General features: G+C 33.1%; 1 long non-coding RNA gene across 1 annotated transcript in view; it reads left to right on the plus strand.

Annotated features, from left to right (window-relative positions):
• LOC134810562 (uncharacterized) overlaps nt 1-12531 on the plus strand; it is an 84733-nt gene that overhangs the window by 38837 nt on the left and 33365 nt on the right. Inside the window, exons 6-8 of the long non-coding RNA XR_010158955.1 lie at nt 6895-6986; nt 8632-8752; nt 9478-9598. This is a non-coding gene — a long non-coding RNA (uncharacterized LOC134810562). The remainder of the gene's footprint in view (nt 1-6894; nt 6987-8631; nt 8753-9477; nt 9599-12531) is intronic.

Consider the following 12531-nt stretch of genomic DNA (forward strand, 5'->3'; position numbering starts at 1 on the left):
TCTCACCTCCTGCTGTTCAATCATACAGTTTTTCATGGAGCCTATGTACTGTAATAGCTCCTAAAAAGTCTGAACAAATTTAATTAAAATGCCATTTCAAGATAGAATATCTCCTGGAATTACTTATCTTTAACCATTCTATTTAGAATATTTTATAATGGAGGTATAATTAGCATACATGGAAAGCAAAGAAATAAATCCTCATTGTTAGTAACTTATGTTGAAATCAATAACTACAACATCATGTCATTAAAAAAAAATTAGGTCTAATTTAACTGGCTACTTGCCATTTTGTGACACATATCTATTTGGTACTCCTCCATGAAAGTTATATTTTCTGATTCTTTTAACATGCCACAATTGCATGTTTGTGTATTAATAATTAATTAAACTAAAAAATAATTTTGAGGTTTCCAAGCCAATAAATTTTTACATGTGTGAGCCTGTAATAACAACAATAGCTAATATTTACTGAGGGTTTACTCTCTAGGCCAGGCAGGATACTAAGGGATTTACATGCATGATCTCCTCGAACTTTTACATAAACCTAGGGAGCTAGTTATTATAATAATCTCCATTATATGTATTAACAAATGGAGGCCCAGAAGTATTGTCATTTCCAAGGTCACAGCCAATAAATAGAGACCTTAGTTTCAGCCCAGGCAGAAGTTCATTACCATGTCCTTAAGCATGACAACTTTCTTCTACCTCTTATTTTTAGCTATAGCACTGACACCCCCATTCAAACTGGAATTTTTATCTAATTTAAATTGGACATCTGTATTCTATACATTCATTTGCATACCACTGTTGCTTATTATGGAATTAGATTTGGAAGAATTTTATAGACTGTTTGTGAGAGACTATTTATTTATAATATCCTTCCATAGAATATGTATTATTTGGTTAAAGAAAAAGTGTATTCATCTATACATGGTATATATAGGATATTTATTTATATATGGCCTCCTCACATGAACCAAAAAGTGGAAACTTCATTTATTATAAGATCATTATTCAACTCAGTTAAGTACCCAAAATAATCATTTGCATGCACTAGAAATGTATAATGAATGTTGAAGTGATGAGTGCATGAATGAATGAATGAATGCTCTATCCTCTGTAAGTGTCAGTTAACAAAGCTAGTACATGCGTTATGAGACTGTGTGTGTGTGTTGATATTTTGACAATTACAGCAAGGGGTCAATTTGTTTATAACCCCTTCTGCAATGTAAAGAAGTAATTCCACTTTAAAGGAAATGGATGTGGGCATAGTTCATCTTTCTTTTTTTGGCATTCAGAGAATAAATTCCCCCCTGGCTAGGATGCTAGGATAAGAGCTGCCTCTAAAACAAGAAAATAACCATAATGTATACTAACATTAACATGAGTGAAAAAGTAAAAACAAAACAAACAAACAAACACAAGTCAGTTGAAGTAAGGTGCGGAGATGAGAAATTTCAGTGTCAAGTAGTGCTTCTCTCTACGGTGGTTAAAATGTTCCCAGTTTATGTGAAATGTATGATTGATTCTCTTTCACTTGGAAGAATTTTACTATACCCAAAGGGAGAACTGTAAGATTACTGCTATTACTAAAATCAAACATCAGGAATGAAAATCCTACCCTCTGGCAAAATACATGTTTTAATAATCAGCTAAATATCCGTATCAGTGTTGCTGCTGTAAGTTGTCATTGATAACAGAGCTATTTCGAATTTTAATGTCAACACCGCTCATGGCTTAGCATTACAAATTAGACAACCAAGGATCCCTGTATCCTGCATCATTAAAGACAAATTCAATTCCAGAAAGCAGATTGCCATTATTTTACTATTCTGAACATATTTTCATCAAGGCATGACATTATTGGGCATGGATTTTATACTTTTTTATCCTTCTTATATTCCCTTTAGAATAGAACATTTTGACAATGGCTACAAAGACTTATTGTGGTATATGTTTATAAATCATTAACAAAATTATTGTCACATTGGTGTGATGCTTCTACTAAGACATAAACTAGATTATTTATTTTTCTAGGTGCAAGAAAAATAAATAACTACAAAAATGAGATGAAGGAAGGAAGAATAAGAGTCTGTTGTTAGATCTAGAGAACTTGAAATGAGAGTGATCTATTAAAATATTTATTAGCAATCTCTCGAAGGCCACAATAAACATCTGCAAACCAATGTGCTTCACTGTTCTAGAGAAGCACAAGTTTAAGAAATGCCATATATATCATTCATCACCTGCTTGAATAAATACTTTTTTATTGTCTTCAGAAAAGCATCTGTCAGCTGCTATGTTACCAGAACAAGTCAAAGTCTATTAACATTTATTGATGCTAGTATTATGAAATGATGAAACTTTAAATTTTTGTGTGAAAACAGATGACTGGGGCAAAGACAAGGGATTCTCACCAAGAAATTATCCTAAACTGACTACATTATTTCAAATATGCTTTTCTGTTTGCTGAAGGTGTGAAATGAGCCATTGTGTGAAATGTGCAACCTTTACTCAAGACATTTCAGTAGCAAAGACACTAAAAATAAAAGCAGAAATGTGTATCCCTCTACTGGCATTGATAATGTTGAATATTTTCTGTACTTGAATGATGCAGTAAGAAGCTGGTCACCTAAATCTATTTGGGCTCTTTCTCCAATATGCTGATACTTAATTGAACCTGGCAAAATAAGTCATCCCAAATTCAAATGACCCTCTCCACATTGGAGGCACTCATAGATGGAATAGCAGCTTATGTTCATTTCTAGGATATAACTGGGCAAAACCATTCCAGTTAGACTTTGCTGTAAGAAAATAAAATGAACTGTATATAAAGAGAAAGCAGGATTTAACATAAAGTGAGTGTCCATAGTGCTATAGGATCTTCTTACAAGTATGTAAGTGAAAGAATCTGGGCCTTTAAGGTAGCACCAGAAAAGATTTTAATGTCCAGATTTTATGTCGCAGACTGAAATATGTCAGATGGTAGCAATGGGGCTTCTACTCATTGAATCAGCTAAAATGTCATCAGCATTTTAAATGACCAAAAGCAAGATACAAAATAAATAAAATTGTGTAAGTATAAAGATTTTATTGAGGAGAGACAAACACTACTCAAGTAATGCTCTAAAATTATTTTTTTTGAAAAAATAAGATTTTATTTAACATAATTTTTTTCTTTATTATTATTATACTTTAAGTTTTAGGGTACATGTGCACAATGTGCAGCTTAGTTACATATGTATACACGTGCCATTCTGGTGCGCTGCACCCATTAACTCGTCATTTAACATTAGGTATATCTCCTAATGCTATCCCTCCCCCCTCCCCCCACCCCACAACAGTCCCCAGAGTGTGATGTTCCCCTTCCTGTGTCCATGTGTTCTCATTGTTCAATTCCCACCTATGAGCGAGAACATGCCTCATCAAGAGGATGAGGCTAAAGCATTCAGGAGGGACCCACTCTGATGATTCAATCACCTCCCACCAGGCCTCATGTCCAACAATGAGAATCACATTTCAAGATGAGATTTGGAGGGGACAAACATCCAAACCATATCAGATATTGAGAAATATCCTTTGTGGAGAAAAGTAACTCCCAATGGAGAACCACTGATATAGGTCAATGAAAGAATTAAGCATCCTGAAAGAAACTCTTATATTTATGATGCATTCATTTTCAATCAATGATAGGCTTTTCAACAAATGGTGATGAAGTAATTGGATATCCATTGGCACAAAGCTGGATATAGCCTCTTACATGCTGTCATACATGAAATTAACCCAGAAAGAATCATAGTCTAAATGTAGGAGCTAAAACTAAAAAATATTTAGAAGAAACAATAGCAGAAAATTATTGTAACCTTGGATTAGGCAAAGATATTTTAGCATCATCTATAACAAAAAATATCAATAAATTGGACTTCATAAAATTTATAAACATTTGTACTTCAATAGTATACTTAAAAAATGAAAAGACCAGTTCCAGGGTGAGAGAAAATATTTTTAAATTATGCATCTTATAAGGGGATTTTATCCAGGATATTATATAAGGAATCTTTGCACCTCAATAATAAGATAAACAACCCAAATTAAAAATGGGCAAAGTATTTTTATAGAATTTTCACCAAAGAGATATAAGAATGACTAATGAGCACATGAAAAATGCTGAACATTAGTAAAAAGGGAAATATAAATTAAGACTCCTGTAAGATTCTATTTCACCCACTAAAATTGATATAATCAGTAAGACAAGTGTTGTTGAAGATATGGGGAAACAGGAAGTCTCATATTTTGCTGATAAAAATTTAAAATGTCCAGCTAGTTTGGAAAAAAATTTATTTATTTCATGAAAGTTAAATATAAGCTTATCATACAACAAGCAATTCTACTCTTAGGAATCTACCCGTAATTTCATGTATGAAATATTCTAAATATTCTAATAATTATACTATTATTATACATAATTTTATACATAATAATGTATATTAGAATATTTTCATACAAAGACATATACATGAATGTTGAAAAATAGCATTATTTATAATAGCCCCAAACTGGAAACAATTGAAACACCTAAAGAGATAAATAATATGTGATCTATCATACAATGGAGTACTACATAGCAATGACAAAAAGAATAAACTTCTGATACATGCTACAATATGAATGTAAAAACATTATGCTAGTGAAAGAAAGCAGAAACAGGAAACTACATATTTTTATAATTTCATTTATATGAAATGCCCAGAAAAGGCAAATCTATACAAAAAGAACAGATCAGAGGTTGCTTGGCACTTAGGATTGGAGCAGGAGTTGGCCACAGTTGGATACAATTCTGAAACTGGATTCTGGGAATGGTTGTATGACTGTTACTAAAATCATTAAACTGTACACTTAAAATGGTGATTCTTTCTGTTTGTTTGTTTGAGACAGGGTCTCACTCTCTCCCAGACTGGAGTGCAGTGTCACCATCATGGCTCACTGCAGCCTCTACCTCATGGGCTCAAGTTATCCTCCCACCTCATCCTCCTAAGTAGCTGGGACCATAGGTGTGAGCCACCATGCTTGGGTATTTTTAAAAATTTTTATAGAGTTAGGGTCTTACTGTGTTGCCCAGTCTGATCTTGAACTCCTAGGCTCAAGTGATCCTCTTGCCTCAGCCTCCCAAAGTTCTGGCATTATAGGCAGAACCTACTGAACATGGACAAAGTGGGTATATATTTTATTGTATGTAGTTAATGCCCAAAAAAGCTGTTTAAAAAGGTATATACTTCTAATCTTACATAATTTTTTACTCTAAGCTTGAAAGTCCCATATTAATCCAATTACCGTTAGGGTTTGTTCTCTTCCACCCCTAACTATTTCAGGAGCTTTGTTGCTTTTCTTCTCAGCTCCTGTCCATTATCTGCATGGAAGTAACCACTACACAAGATCTCAGGCAGAGGCAATCTGCTAGACATCTTTGATTTGTAAAATGATTATCGAGAGAATGAGAGTTGTAGTTCTCTCTCCCAAGTTTACTTAGAGGTTTCCTTCTTAGTTTAGTTGTACACTATTTCTTCAATTGATGAATACCATGAATTATTCCACTTACAGGGAAGACCCAAAACTCAATATATAAGACTTGATTTTTTCCCTCAGTTCAACCTCAAATCACTAACAAAACCATGAATTATAACAGGTATAACTCAGTTATAAATGAGAAGAGTCATTTCATCCCACAAGGATATAGATAGGTAAATAAACAATTATCATCAAGTAAGCAGGAGGAAATGTTCTGAAATTTCCGAGGAGGGAGCTGAACAAGATTTTTCTAATACTGGAGTTTGGGACTGGGTAATGAAAATCAAAAGGGAGTTCCCAGCCATTGGCTGGTGGAAAAGATTATTCTAAACAAAAGAGAGAATATGTATAAATGATTAGTGGAATTGCTTTTTTTTAAAAAAAAAAGATGTCCAATAAATATTTGTTATAATGAAATGCACTTGGTGAACTGAAGCATTTAATGAAGCTGGGATGTGAGGTATAATTGCAAGATTAATGGAAAATTCAAAATGATGTGTTGGAGTTAAGATACAAGAATTTTGAGAATCTTGTATATCTTATTAAGGAATGCAGACTTTAGTCAATGTTCAATTGACAATGTTTAATTTTTGTTTTATTTTAAACATAAGTGGCAATCAGTTTTGTATTATAAAAAGATCACTTTAGGGGTTCTAAGGAAATTTTGGCATGGGAGAAAAACATGGCAAACTAAAGAGTTAGAAGGCTGTTGTATAGAGTTCTGTAAAGACGCTCCATATTTTTATGACACAAATTAAACAACTAGAATTAATAAGGAGGAGTACAGACAATGGACATTATTTTTTAAAAGTATATTGCATTCAGAATGCATTATTTAAGAAATCAAAATTACCTATAATGTGTTTAAGATGTTTCCATAATATTCTAGCATGAATTTTTATAAAAGGAATGGCTATATTATAGTCGTAAAATTTTATACCCATTGCCAAATAGTTGATAATTCTTATTATTTATTTGACATTCAAAATATAAAATTAAACATGGATTTACATGCACACATATATGTATACAAACATGGAATAATAGATAAATCTGAAAAAAATAAGAGTAAAGAAATGCACAATTGTTGTATAACTACAGTTAATAATAATAATGTATATTAGAAAATTGCTTAAAAAGTACACATAAATATTCTCACCACAAAATGTAAGTATGTGAGGTGATGTACATGTTAGTATACATTAAATATTCTCACACAGGTTGACTTTACAAGATATAGAATTTGTGTATTACTGAAGATTACACTTATCATTTAGCAATTATTATTTCTTGACATGTTTTGACTATTGCCTATCTGTCTTCCAGGAGCTTACAAAATATTGCTTGAGGTTAGGAAGAAAGACATCCTTTGAAGATAAAAGGGCATCTCCATTTCCGAACTCACTCTCTAATTTCATGTAAGCCATGTTAACATTCAGTAATTGCTCAGGATGGACATTTCCTCTGGGTACATACATAGAAATAGAATTGATGAATCATATGGTAGTTCTATTTTTCATATTTTGAGAAATCTCTGTACTATTTTTCATGATGACTGCACCAATTTACATTCTCACCAATAGTGTACAAGGATTCCTTTTTTCTACACCTTTGCCAACACTTGTTGTTTCTTGTCTTTTTAAAATATTTATTCTAACATGTATAAGGTGATATCTCATTGTGGTTTTAATTTGCAATTCACTGATGATTAGTGATGTTGACCACATTTTTAAGTGTCTACTGGGCATTTTTTTGATGGCTTTGGGAAAAATATCTATTCAAATCCCATCTCTAAAATTGAGTAATTTATTTTTTTGCTGTTGAGTTGTATGAGTTTTTATATATTTTGAATATTAACACCTTATGAAGATGTGTGGTTTGCAAATGTCTTCTCCCATTCCATAAATTGCTTTTTCATTTTGTTGATTTTTTTTTGTACAGAAGCTTTTTAGTTTGTTGTAGTCTCTTGTGTTTATTTTTGCTTTTCTTGTGTGTGTTTTTGGTGTCTTATGCAAAGAAACATTGCCAAGAACAAGGTCAAACAGCTTTCCTTCTATGTTTTCTTCTAGAAGTTTTAGAGTTTCAGGCCTTATGATTAGGTCTTTAATTCACTTTGAGTCAAGTTTTGTGTATGGCGTAAATTAAGCATACAGTTTCATTCTTGTGTATGTGGATATTTACTTTTCTTAACACCATTCATTGAAAAGATTCTTATTTTCCCACTGTATATTCTTTGTGCCATTTTCAAAGATTAAGTGACTATATATGTGTGGGCTTGTTTCTGGGCTCTTTATCCTCTTGTATTGGCCTAGGTATCTGCTTCTATGTCAGTATCATACTGTTTTGGTTATTATAGATATGTAATATAATTTGAAATCAGGTAGCATTATGTCTCTAGCTTTGTTTTTTTAATTCAGAATTGCTTTGGCTATTTGGGGCATTTTGTGAGTCCATACAAATTTTTGTAATTTTTGTCTATTTTGGTGAAAAATACCATGGAATTTTGATAGGGATTGCATTGAATATGTAGAATGCTTTAGGCAGTATGGGCATTTTAACAGTATTAATTCTTATAATACATGAACATAGAATATCTTTTCATTTATTTGTGTGTCCAAGTTTTTAAATAGCAGCTTTATTTTCAATAGCTAAGCTAGGGAAACAACCTAAGTGGTCCATCAAAGTGTGCATAAGTAGATGAATGGATAAAGACAATGTAGTATATAATAAAATATTATTTAGGTATAAATAAGAAAGAAATCCTGCCATTTGTGACAACATGAGCAAAGCTGGAAGACATTATGCTAAATGAAATAAGCCAGATACAGAAAGACAATTACTGTATAATCTCACTTATATGTAGAATCCGAACTAGTCAACATCATAGAAGCAGAGAATAGAATGGTGGCTGCTAGGGGCTGAAGGAAGAAGGGAAAGTGGGGAAGTGTGAGTCAAAGGTTATAAACTTTCATATATTAGTCCATTCTCATACTGCTATAAAGAAATACCTGAAACTGGGCAATTTATAAAGAAAAGAGGTTTAATTATCTCACTGTTCTGCAGGCTGTACAGGAAGCATAATGCTGGCATCTGCTCGGCTTCTGGGGAGGCCTCAGGAAACTTTTAATCACTGCAGAAGGCGAAGGGGAAACAGGCAAGACTTACTTGGCAGGAGGAGAAAGGGGTGAGGTGGTGGCACACACTTTTTTTGTTGTTTAATTTTTTAAATTTTATTTTCCATAAGTTATTGGGGTACAGGTGGTATTTGGTTACATGAGTAAGTTCTTTAGTAGTGACTTCTGAGATTTTGGTGCTTAAAAAGAAAAAAAAACTGGTGTATATATATATATATATATATATATATATATGATAGAATAATACTCAGTCATAAAAAGGAATGAATTAATAGCATTTGCAGTGAACTGGATGAGATTGGAGACTATTATTCTAAGTGAAGTAACTCAGGCACACATTTTCAAACACCCAGATCTCCTGAGAACTCTATCATGAGAACAGCACTAGGAGGATTGTGCTAAGCCATTAGAAACCATCCACATGATCCAATCACCTCCCACCAAGTCCCATTCCAACACTGGGGACTACAATTCGACGTGAGATTTGGGTGGGGACACAGATCCAAACCATATCATTTCAGTTATAAAATGAATACATTCTGTGCATCTATGTACAGCATGATGACTACAGCTAATAATGTTGGATTGTATACTTGAAATTTGCTAAGAGTAAATCTTGAGCATTCTCACTACACACACACACAAAAGTAAACTATGTGAGGTGATAAATATGTTAATTAACTTCATTGTGGTAATCATTTCACAATGTGTATATGAAATCACCATGTTGTACCCCTTACATATATACAATTTTAATTTGTCAATTATTCCTCAGTAAAGCTGGAAAATGAAAGTAATTTTCCAAGGTGGCCAAAGACTGTTGCCTACCTCTGAATTTTTAGCATCTGACACTGCTTCTAAATTACATGATGGTTTGGACTACTGCTTCCTGCAAGGTAAGCTAACTTTAGACCTCCATCTGTAAGAGACCTTTCCTTCTTTTCATGTGACTTTGTTTAGAAAGTACCAGAACATTAATATGGTTGAAGGTGAGGGTAGGGATATCATATATGCCTAAACATCATTTCTTCTATTGATCACAGAATATTCAACTTCTCTTGCCTTATCTCATCTTTTAACCATTGTTACAGTTCTGCCTGTCATCTCCCTAACAAAGCCACAACACTCGTAAAAATATGATAAGACCAGAGAAGATTGGTGATTGAATACATCTATCTAGTCCATGTTTTTGGAAAATATCAGATTACATATCTCCTGACAACATGTTCCTTGAGGCAAGAGTGGATGTCATTTCCCCACCTTAGCAGGCCCAGGATCTGGCACATGCATGGCATATAGAAAGCCTTCCCTGAAAGAATAAATGGTGATCCATCATATCATTTATATATGAAAGTATGCCATTTATTTTATGCAAACTAAATCAGTTCTTTATACACAATTGCAATGTATTATTTTGGTGCTATCCCCACAAACATTTAAATGTAGCTTTGTAGTGCAATATATAGATAGAAAATAGGGACTAAAGGTCATCATTTCCTTTTGTTACCTGCCAATATTTTAGCTGAAGGCAAAGTTCTACAAATAAAAATGATTAATTTATAAGGTGAGTTAGTTTCTTAAAATCGGAAACAAAGTAGGCTTTTTTTCTGTAGAAGTGAAGTGCCCCAAAACATAAAATATTCCTTTTGATGTGGTGAGACTTTAATGATTTCCTTTGAATGAGATTTCTAAGTTTATGGCGGAATAGGTCATCAATAAGTTCTCTTACACACCTGAACTGTAGTGTAGTGTCATGAGTAGTTACTTTAGTAAAAGTTAACAACAAAGTATACTTTCTTTGTTTCTCACATCTCATTATGTGCTCTAAATTTCTCATTTTCATTTCAGCTTTCTTTCAGTTTCTTTTCTACTTTTTCCCCATATTTAAGTCTTAGTTTGTGTAAGAAATATGTATTAGACATGTTCTTGTCTGAGATGACATATGTCTTCATTCTGTTTGAAGTTCAAAGCAATGCTGGCTTCTGGATTTGGATTATGAGCAAATGAATTGTTCTTAGCTTCCAACAAAGATGTTCTGCAGCAGGGCTGCTCAGAACAAAACTGTGCTGACTGCATTGTGCCTTTGCTTTTTATTGACTATTTCATTATGTATGAGGACATGTTCCACCTTTGTTAACCAGTCTGCTTACTCTTGCTAAATATCACATTCTTAAAAGGCTGTTGGAATGGAAAACAACATAACACTCTGTTGAGATTTGTGACTGTCATCCTTCTAGTTAGAATTGCTCACAAATCGTGCAGCAGTAGCAGTGACGCATCCGTAATAGCTGTCAGCCAGGATGGTCATTAAGCACTGTCTGCAGTCGAGTCCTGTGCCAGATGGCACCTCAGGAACACGAGACAGAGCATTTGAGGCTGCCAAGATTCATTCTGTGCCCTTTTAACTTAGGGCTGGTGGAAAAATAAAATAAAGCAAAAATATTTCTGAGAGTAAAATTCCTACCAGTAGCTTTCTGGCCTTAGGCTTTTTTGTTTATATACAGAGACAAATCAGTCTTCATATTTAGAAATGAATATTTCCTATTAAGGTTATATCATATACAACATCGCTTAGTTTTCTAAAATATATTGCTCATTATGATACTGTACTTAAAATGGTGATTTTTTTCCTGTGTTTTGTGGCATGTTTAGCAGATCCTTCAGCCAACATTTCTGATAATTTTTCAAAATATTTTTTCTCTTTTCTTTTATATCTGAAAATTGTTTCATGCATGAATTTGCAAACTATTTTTTACTAGTATGCAATTAATGATTTCAGGCCATTTATTGTATATCCAATTCTCATGTTTTTGAAATTCCATATGGATTACACTAAATTGTCTGATATATGACAATTTTTTTGGTCTATTAATTGTGAGTCAAAGTATATGTTCTATTAATTCTGAGTCAAAGTATATGTTCTTTTTCACACTAGTGCCACACTGTTTTTATTCTTATTTTATTGAAATACATTTTAAATTAGGTAGTAACAACAATTCTTTCTTTTTCATAATAATAATTTTAGCTTTATCTACATATGAATTCCTACAAATAGAGTTTTGCATTATTTTGTCAAGTTCTTTAAGAACATATCCTGGTGTAATAGTGATAGACATTACAACAAATGTGCATGCTGATTTTGTGATAGTTGAAGAAAACAAAGAAATTTTTTAATTGGTAAATAATTATTTCACAATTTAGATTTTTGTCTCCCTGAAAACAAATTCTCTTTGTAAAGATGTAAATATATTTAATTTAATACGTGCAACAGGGCCAGGCGCGGTGGCTCATGCCTGTAATCCCAGCAATTTGGGAAGCTGAGGCGGGTGGATCACCTGATGTCAGGAGTTTGAGACCAGCCTGGCTAACATGGTGAAACCCAATCTTTACTAAAAATACAAAAAATTATCCGGGCATGGTGGTGTGTGCCTGTAATCCCAGCTACTCGGGAGGCTGAGGCAGGAGAATTACTTGAATCCAGGAGGCGGAGCTTGCAGTGAGCTGAGATCCTGCCATTGCACTCCAGCCTGGGCAACAAGAATGAAACTCCATCTCAAAAAAAAAATATATATATATATATATATATATGTATATATATGTGTATATATATGTATATATGTGTGTGTATATATGTATATATACGTGCAACAGTAGAATATATCTGTTGCCTAACAATTACACTAGCAAAAATATAGTAAAGGAAATCTAACCAAGAAGAGTTCACCTACTCCATGCTACTCTCAACCTTCCTTTTCTAATAAAAAGACATATACTATAAGATTAGGGCTGCAATGACTTTACAAAATAGCTCACTGAGTCTTTGAGAGGA

The sequence above is a fragment of the Pan troglodytes genome, chromosome 6 (genome assembly GCF_028858775.2).
Source record: "Pan troglodytes isolate AG18354 chromosome 6, NHGRI_mPanTro3-v2.0_pri, whole genome shotgun sequence".
In the NCBI taxonomy this organism is placed as follows: domain Eukaryota; kingdom Metazoa; phylum Chordata; class Mammalia; order Primates; family Hominidae; genus Pan; species Pan troglodytes.